The 8,250-nt window shown below is 49.8% G+C and overlaps 1 long non-coding RNA gene across 1 annotated transcript; it reads left to right on the forward strand.

The window, feature by feature from the left end:
* Positions 1-916, forward strand: LOC128811155 (uncharacterized). Its single transcript, XR_008438253.1, has 2 exons — positions 1-136; positions 216-916. It is a non-coding gene; the product is annotated as an uncharacterized LOC128811155 (long non-coding RNA).
* Positions 917-8,250: the final 7,334 nt, after the last annotated feature.

The following is an 8,250-nucleotide window of genomic DNA, read 5'->3' on the forward strand; positions in this document are numbered from 1 at the left end:
TTTCCTTTCCTTTTTCTCTTCCCTTTTCCCCTGGGATGTGCTGCCAACACTTGACGAGTCCTGAAGACTCCACAACGACCCCATGAAATCCTACTGATGAAGATCTTTCGAGGGCAATCGTCAGTCACGGGGTGGTGTAAGAGCCCGTCTGAAGCCCCTCATTCTCCATTCTGCCTTCCGATTGCCATGAGAAAGAATCCCTTCCTCCACTGCAGTTCCGGCTTAGAACAGGACACAGTGCAGGTGCAACCACTGAACCGTCATGCTGGCTGTTCCGAACAAGGCCTGGCAAGAACTTGGCAAGGAGTTGGCAAGGACTTGGCAAAGACCTGACACGGACCCAGCACGGGACAGCCTGATGCGCAGCCTGCTTCTAATCTCCGTTCTTAAGCCAAATGAACTTTTGGGGTGACTCCCGTGGTCCTTCATTGAAGACCCCTCATCTGCCTCGTTACCACTGTGACAAACAAAGAATGAGAACCCTCCTCCCAAGGACTGAGACCCCTGCTATAGGGAGGAGGGGAAATTGGTGGTCTGACCACTAATGACATGACCTGTTTCCCTTCAGTGATTCAAATGGACTTATTCTTCATTGTATTCGTCTTGCTTTGGTGGTTTCTGTGGACTCACCTGTTCCCTCAGGGCGATTACAATGGACTTTCATTGTTACACTTGTTCCCCCCTCTTTCCTCTGTGGACTATAATTGGAGCCCCGAGTTGACCAGAACTTCGAAGACTTCCCCGACACGACAGACGGATCCCCATCGTCCGGACCACTGAGGATCTCGCCTGTGTTGGTAGCTATTCCCATATCCTTCCTCTTCTCTCTCTCTATTCTTCTATCTCCTTTCTGATCCCCACTATCGCATTTACTGTTTTGGCCCCTAATAAAGGTGCATTTGTTGTGATTAACTGATAGTCCCTTGTTGTTTGCCTTTGTTGCACTTTTGGGATCGGTGAAAAGAACCATCACGACACCCCGCATTAAGCGGATCGTGACACCATGGCAGGGATTGGAATGGGATGATCTTCAAGGTTTCTTCCAGCACAAACCATTCCAGGATTTTCCTGTATCGAGGTAAACCTGGTCCAGCTGTCCCCAGGCTCTGTCCCCAGCCCTGGCTGTCCCCATTCCCTGGCTCCTGTTCCCTGTCCTCTATCCAGCCTTATCCAACTTTCCCAGCTGTCCCCATCCCCTGTGCCCTCTCCCATCACCAGTGTCCTCCCACAGCCAGGCATGAGGGGGAGATTTTCCTGCTGATCCAAAGGAAAATCTCCAGCAAGGAAACGTTAATTCCACCCATCAGCCTCGTGATTCCTTATTTCCCACACTTTGGCTGCCATTTTTAAAATGTTTCGCAGGAAAACCGGTCCCAGAATTTCAAATTTTCTGTGGAAGTGAAGAAAATCCTCGAGGAGCTGGTTTTCCAAATAATTTCGTTCTTCCCCAAGGGAATAAACCCCATAAACAAAGAGCAGCAGAGCCTCAAGTGTGCAAAGGAGATAAAACTCCAGCCTAAAATTATTCAGGGAACAAAAAGCTGAGCCAAGGAGCTGGAGCAACACGACACCAGGATGGAACCTTTGGAAAAGCAACCCATTATCAACCTCAAATCCTTTAAAACAGACGCTGTCCCTTGGGATATCTCACTTCCCAATGCAGCCAGGGAGTTCTGCCTGTCCCAGCTCTGATCAAATCACATCTCTGGGATGAGCCCACCATTTCCCTGCTTGCAAAGGGAGATTTAGTAAATTTTTTTTTTTTTTTTTGGTGTTTTGTGGCATTTTTTAAGTGGAATATGGGAAGAACCAGCTTGTTGGGATAAAATATTTTGGGAGAAAAGGCTTCAAAATACAAAGAATTTAGGGAGTCTGACCCTAAAACTGCTAAAAAATACCCCAAATCCTTCTCTTTTTTCCAAGTCTTGCACACATGGGAACAGGCTGGGAACCAGGCAGGCAGGAATGACAGATCTCCTCCCTTTGGGCGGCCTCAGATCAGCTTCAATTTATCCCAAATCCCACCCAGAGTTTCATAATGGCTTTAAACTGACAGGAATTGTCACTTGTGCCAAAAAAAATCCTCCTCCACTCCCAGCTGCTCCTTCCCTCCCTCGTGCTGGCACAGGGAGTCGAGTGCTTTGCATAAATGAGCTCGGAACGAGCTGCTCTGAATTGAAATTAATTCAGCACACGTGGAGGAAAAGCTCATTTTTAACCCAGGGAAGCCGTGCATCCACCACTCCCACAAAATCCAACCTCGGGAAAAGGCGAACTCAAAGCTGTTTTACCAATTTACATCAAAATTTGTAAGGAGAAAATGCAAAGTTTGGAGGACCTTGGACCACTTGGGGTCATCCTCAGATGTTTTCCATCGGGAGAGCTTTGGGATGTGGGTATCCAGAGATGGGAGAAGCAGCATTTTCAGCATGAACTGGATCTTCTCCAGGGAACAGAGAGGAGCATCCTGCCTCGGGACAAGCAGCTGGCAGAAATCTCCCCTGGGATTTGTGCAGAGGGCAAAGGACAGACGAGGATGCTAAAATATTAAAAGAAACCTTTCTTTTTCTTCTGGCTTTCCAGCCCATTCCTGTCACAAGCAACATATCCAAAAAGAATTCATGGCACTTTTAATTCACAGCACTAAGTTTCTATGACACTTTGGAAGTCTAATTTAATTTTTTAAAAAAGAGGGAAAAAAAAAAAAGGCAAGTGCAGGGTTTTGAGTGTGAGTAAACATCCTAGGGAAGGGAACACATGGAAGAGGAATTAAATTGTCACGTTCAGCCCAAAAATAAATCCTTTCAATGTCCTAAAACATCATCCCAGCGCAGATCCAGTGACAAGTGTGGCAGAGGATCCCTGGTTCCTGAAACACCCAGTACTGCCAGGGATCCATTTGCAGGAGCAGCACATGTGGGACATCACAGAATTGTGGAATGGTTTGGATTGGAAGGGACCTTCAAAGTCACGGAATTCCACCCCCCACCTGGGCAGGGACACTTTCCACTATCCCAGGTTGCTCCAAACCCTGTCCAACCTGGCCTGGAACAATTCCAGGGATGGAATTCCAGCTTCTCTGGAATGTCTTCCAGCACTTGTGAGTCTCTGGGATCGTTGTGTCAAGATTTCATGGAGGTGCCTTACTTAAATTGTAAAAAAAATGGGAGAGAATCCAGGAGGAAGTGGAAAATCAAGAGAGTGAAGGTTTAAAACCTGTGTAGTCTCAAGGTCAGTGGTTGTTCCCTGCATCCATTTCCTGAAGGATTGGGAAGAGTGACCCATTCCCTCCTGTGCCAGCACCATCCATGGCATGGACTCATGGGATGTTAGTCCTGGCTGCAGGACTTTGCCTTTTCCTTTTCCCTTTTCCTTTTCCTTTTCCTTTTCCTTTTCCTTTTCCTTTTCCTTTTTCCTTCTCCTTCTCCTTCTCCTTCTCCTTCTCCTTCTCTTCCTCCCCACCCTCCTTTTCCTTCTCCTTCTTTTTTGTCTCTTTCTCCTTTCGCCTTCTCCCGTTTCTTCTTCTCAACATTTTCAGGGATGGGGCATCCACAACTTCCCTGAGCAGCCTGATCCAGCATCTCACCATCCTCATAGTGAAATATTTCTTCTTTATCTCCAATCTAAACCTCTCCCCTTTCTGTTTAAATCCATCACCCCTCATCCTGTCATTCCAGGCCCTTCTAAAAACCCTTCCTCCCATTCCTACAGAAATACATGGACAAAGCCCCAGCTCCGAGAGGAACTCAGCAATTATCTACCACTGAAGAAATTTGCTTCTTATCCAAAATGTTTCTCCTATTTTAACTCCAATGGGGAGGGGAGAGAAAAAAGTGCTTCCCAAGGGCAAACAAACTCTCAACTCACATTTTTTTGCTGATAACAGCAAGACTCCGGAGTGGGGCTCAAGGGAAGGAGATGTCTCCTGGGTTAGATGGAAAACAGAGAGGAAAATGTCAGGAACGGGAGAAGAAATGGCTGCAGGATCCTAAAGGAAAAGCTGCTGTCATTTATCGAGTAGGTGCTGGTTTTTTGCTTGGTCTGGTTTTTGGGGATGTTTCTTGCCTCTGGTAGCACTGCCAGGGCAGGAGCTGCACACAGACCTGAATCCGCGTGTTTGGGAAAGGGAGAAACCAGAGGGATGATCTCTGTGCTTCCATGTCATTGTCATTCCCAGTAGGAATTATTTTCCAAGGTATTTCAAGTGAGGACGGAGAGCAAATCCTCTTACTTCTCTTTTGTGTTCACCCACTGAATTCAGGATGGCTCATTTGGCAATTCCATGGAGGCAGAAGGCCCAACCATGGATCAAAAACCTCAGCTACGAATCAATTAATCCAAAAATGTCCTAAATCCTCTGGTACTCTGGGAACGGGATCATGGGGGCTGTGACATCCCATGGCAAAATGAGTTTCCTTTACAGGATCCAGCTCTGGGATCCCTAAGAGCAGAAGGACGTGGAGATGCTGGAGCAAGTCCAGAGGAAGCCCTGGAGGTGCTCCATGGGCTGGAGCCCCTCTGCTCTGGAGCCAGCCTGGGAGAGCTGGGAGAAGGGAAGGATCCAGGGAGAGCTCAGAGCCCCTTCCAGTGCCTAAAAGGGCTCCAGGAGAGCTGGAGAGGGACTTGGGACAAGGGATGGAGGGATGGAGGGACAGGATACGGGGAACGGCTTCCCACTGCCAGAGGGCAGGGATAGATGGGATACTGGGAAGGAATTCCTCCCTGTGAGGGTGGTGAGGGGCTGGGATGAAATCCCCAGAAAATCTGTAGCTGCCCTATCCCTGGAAGTGTCCAAGGCCAGGTTGGATGAGGCTTGGAGCAACCTGGGATAGTGGAAGGTGTCCCTGCCCATGGCAAGGGGTAGAACTGGATGAATGTGAAGGTCCCTTCCAACCATTCCATGATTCTGATATGACTCCACCATATCCTGTCAATGGAAACATGGCTTTTCCCTTGCCAATTCCAAGGGATAGAATCAATCCACCGTGGCAGAATTCCCAAAAAGATTTGTTCATGTGAAAACATCCATATTGATCCAGCTTCAGCTGTGGAGGGGAGAGGACTTTGCTCCCCAACCGCTCGGGCCTTGGACTTTCCTTGCTTGTAAAGGTTGAGAAAGAAATCCATATGCTGCCAGTTGTAAATATTTGGATTGGGAATATGGTTTGGATGGTCAGCATTGTCCAGCAGAGCTCTTCCAGGAGCGTGTGGCCATCCAGGGATCTGGTTCTACCCCAATTTAATGCCACAGCAAAATTCCCACCTTGCAGGACCTGCCACTCCAGTGTTCCTGTCAAAAAACATTTGCAAATCCTTTTGGTTTCAGGAAATTTCACAAAAGCACCACAGAGAGGGGAAACAAACTTCCTGACAATCTGAGCCGTGGCTTTTGCTGGAAAAGCTGAGGGGAAAGCAGCATCAGATGCTCCTTTGCAAGCCCTGGATGGGAGGGAAGGATGTTCAGGAAGAAGGAGGTGAATTTTTGAGACCTTTCTGGGGTTTATTTTTTGACCTGATTCCTCTCCCAGCTGGATCTCTGGAGTTCTGTGGGCAGCACCACTCAGCAAAACAGAGGTCGATGCACATCCAAAAGTCACAGAGGGAATTCAACTTGCTTGATTCCTCCTGGGACCAATTTTTCCTGACATTTCACCCACTGAAGCTCCCTGTGTATTGGTGGGGCACCTTTTGATGGAGCTTGGCACATCCATGGCTTTTCCTTGTCCTCCTGACAGCTCCACAATGTTCCAGTGCTTCTCCTGACCTGCACAGATGAGTTACATCCATGTTTTTAAGAAGATCCATGAATTTTGGGTGCTCAGCAGCACCAGTTTGGGGGCACACTACTATTCCTGGGGGCCACATGGAGACTCCAGCTCCTCTGCCCCTTCCAGCCTCTGCAGGGGGCTTTGCTCTGGGAACTCCTTTCTTCAAGCTTTGCTCCAGAGAGACTAAAATTAAACCAGTGATTCCATTGCTGACTGAAAACAGAGCATTCCTTCTCCACCCACGTGTTCTGGATGGACATCAGAAGCCAAACCCCGGCTGCTCAGCCCCATGTGGAAAAACAATCTTCTATTCTGATCCTCCATCCACCGCAGCTCGCTCCGATCGGGATGTTCAGTTCCCAGCCTGGCATTCAGGGGGCTCTGAAATGGAATTTGCCTGGAAATGGAAAACATAAACACAAGCAGCCACTATCTCTGCAGCTTATTGCCCTGAACAAAAGCTTATTCTGCTCCAGAGGAGGGGGGGGGAAACAGAAGTTAATTCATGGATAAAGCAACGAAAATAAAATCCCTTCACGATCTCCTTTCCACTGTGTATGTCCACAAATTCTTTGGGAAAGTGGAGATTTGCAGGCAGCCAGTGGAAAGATGGACTCTATCTCTCTGCCTCTCTCTCTCTCTCTCTCTGCAACTCCAACCCTCATGGGGGTAAAATCCTAAATATCCCAATCCTCACCGAGCCACTGCCAGGTGGTGCAAACCTGCTCCATGGCCATCCAGCCCCACTGGAGTCATGGAGTCACAAAACAATTTGGATTGGAAGGGATTTTTGAAGGGCATCCAGTTCCAAACCCCTGCCACAGGCAAGGACACCTTCCACTATCCCAGGTTGCTCCAAGCCCCACCCACCCTGTCCTTGGGCACTTCCAGGGATCCAGGGTCAGCCACAGCTACTCTGGGAATTCCATCCCAGCCCTTCACCACCCTCACAGGGAAGAATTCCTTCCCAATATCCCATCTATCCCTGCCCTCTGGCAGTGGGAAGCCATTCCCTGTGTCCTGTCCCTCCATCCCTTGTCCCAAGTCCCTCTCCAGCTCTCCTGGAGCCCCTTTAGGCACTGGAAGGGGCTCTGAGATCTCCCTGGATCCTTCTCTTCTCCAGGCTGGACATTCCCAGCTCTCCCAGCCTGGCTCCAGAGCAGAGGAGCTCCAGCCCTTGGAGCATCTCCGTGGCCTCATCTGGATTTGCTCCAGCACTTCCACATCCTCCTGCTCTTGGATCCCAGAGCTGGAGGAAGCTCTACAGGTGGGGTCTCACCTGAGCAGGGCAGAGGGGCAGAATTTCCTTTTTTCCTCCTGCCCACGCTGTGGGATGAGCCTCAGACATGGATCTCTGGATTCCTGAACCTCCATCACTGCGATCCCCAAGTTCTTGAGCGTCCACCACTGGACCAGCATCTCCTGTAGCATCCATCACTAGAATCCCAAATATTCCCCATGAGAGCCCAGCACCACAAAATCCCCTCCTGGTCCAAATTCTCAAAGCGTGGAGCCAGGAAGGAATCCCCTGCCCACCCTGCGTGCCCCCCTCACCCTCTGCCTCCTGCAAATCCCTGCACAATTCCCAGAGTGACAGCTGGTCTTTTCCCACCCAAAATCCACCAAAGGGACGAAACAGGGGCTGTGACATCAATATCTGTGCCCTGCTGCCTTCCCCCCTCTCTCCATATGTTCCTTCCCCACACTGCACTTCCCACCCCCTTCCCATCGAGCTGAGGCTGGATAAAACTCATGACAGAAGTGATTCCAATCCCGGTCACTCCTGGAGCTTCATTCCCATCTCAGCGTCACAGCAGGGACAGCCATGAACTAAACCCACGGCAGCTGCTTTCCTTTAATCCATTTTTTCCCCAAAAAAACCCCACTTTTCCACCCAGGCAGCCCCATCCCAGGGTGCCCCCCAGCCGCTGGGATACCCCCCCCACCCCCAAATGCGATTCCCATCTGGAATTCCTCTAGATGTCACCCTCAGCCATCTTTTCCACACACACACACACCCACACACCACACCCCCCCCCTCCCCCGGCTCGCATTTTCCTTTCTCCAAGATCTTTTTTTTTTTTTTTTTTTTAAATTCCTTTCTGATCTCTTTCCGGCCATGTGTGATTGCAGTTTCCTCCGGGCGTCCATTTCATCAGCCCGAAATTAAGGAGCAGCAGGGGAAAAAAAAAAAAAAAGGGGGCGGCGGGCGGGCGGACGGTGGGAACCCCCTCCCCTTCCCCCCCCCCCAATCCCACCTCCCCACCCACCACCAACCACCCCAACCCCGCATCCCACATCCCTTCCCACCGCCATCCCGCTGCTCCCCAAAGCTTCCCAAACACCTCTCGACACCCCATTCCCAACCCCGGCCCCGCTTAGCCCGGAGGCCGGGGGGAGGATTTTTTTTTGCCACCTCACCACCATCACTTTTGGGGTGACTTGGCTTTTTTTTTTTTTTTTTTTTAATTTTTATTTTGGA

Source organism: Vidua macroura, chromosome 1, assembly GCF_024509145.1.
Source record: "Vidua macroura isolate BioBank_ID:100142 chromosome 1, ASM2450914v1, whole genome shotgun sequence".
NCBI lineage: Eukaryota > Metazoa > Chordata > Aves > Passeriformes > Viduidae > Vidua > Vidua macroura.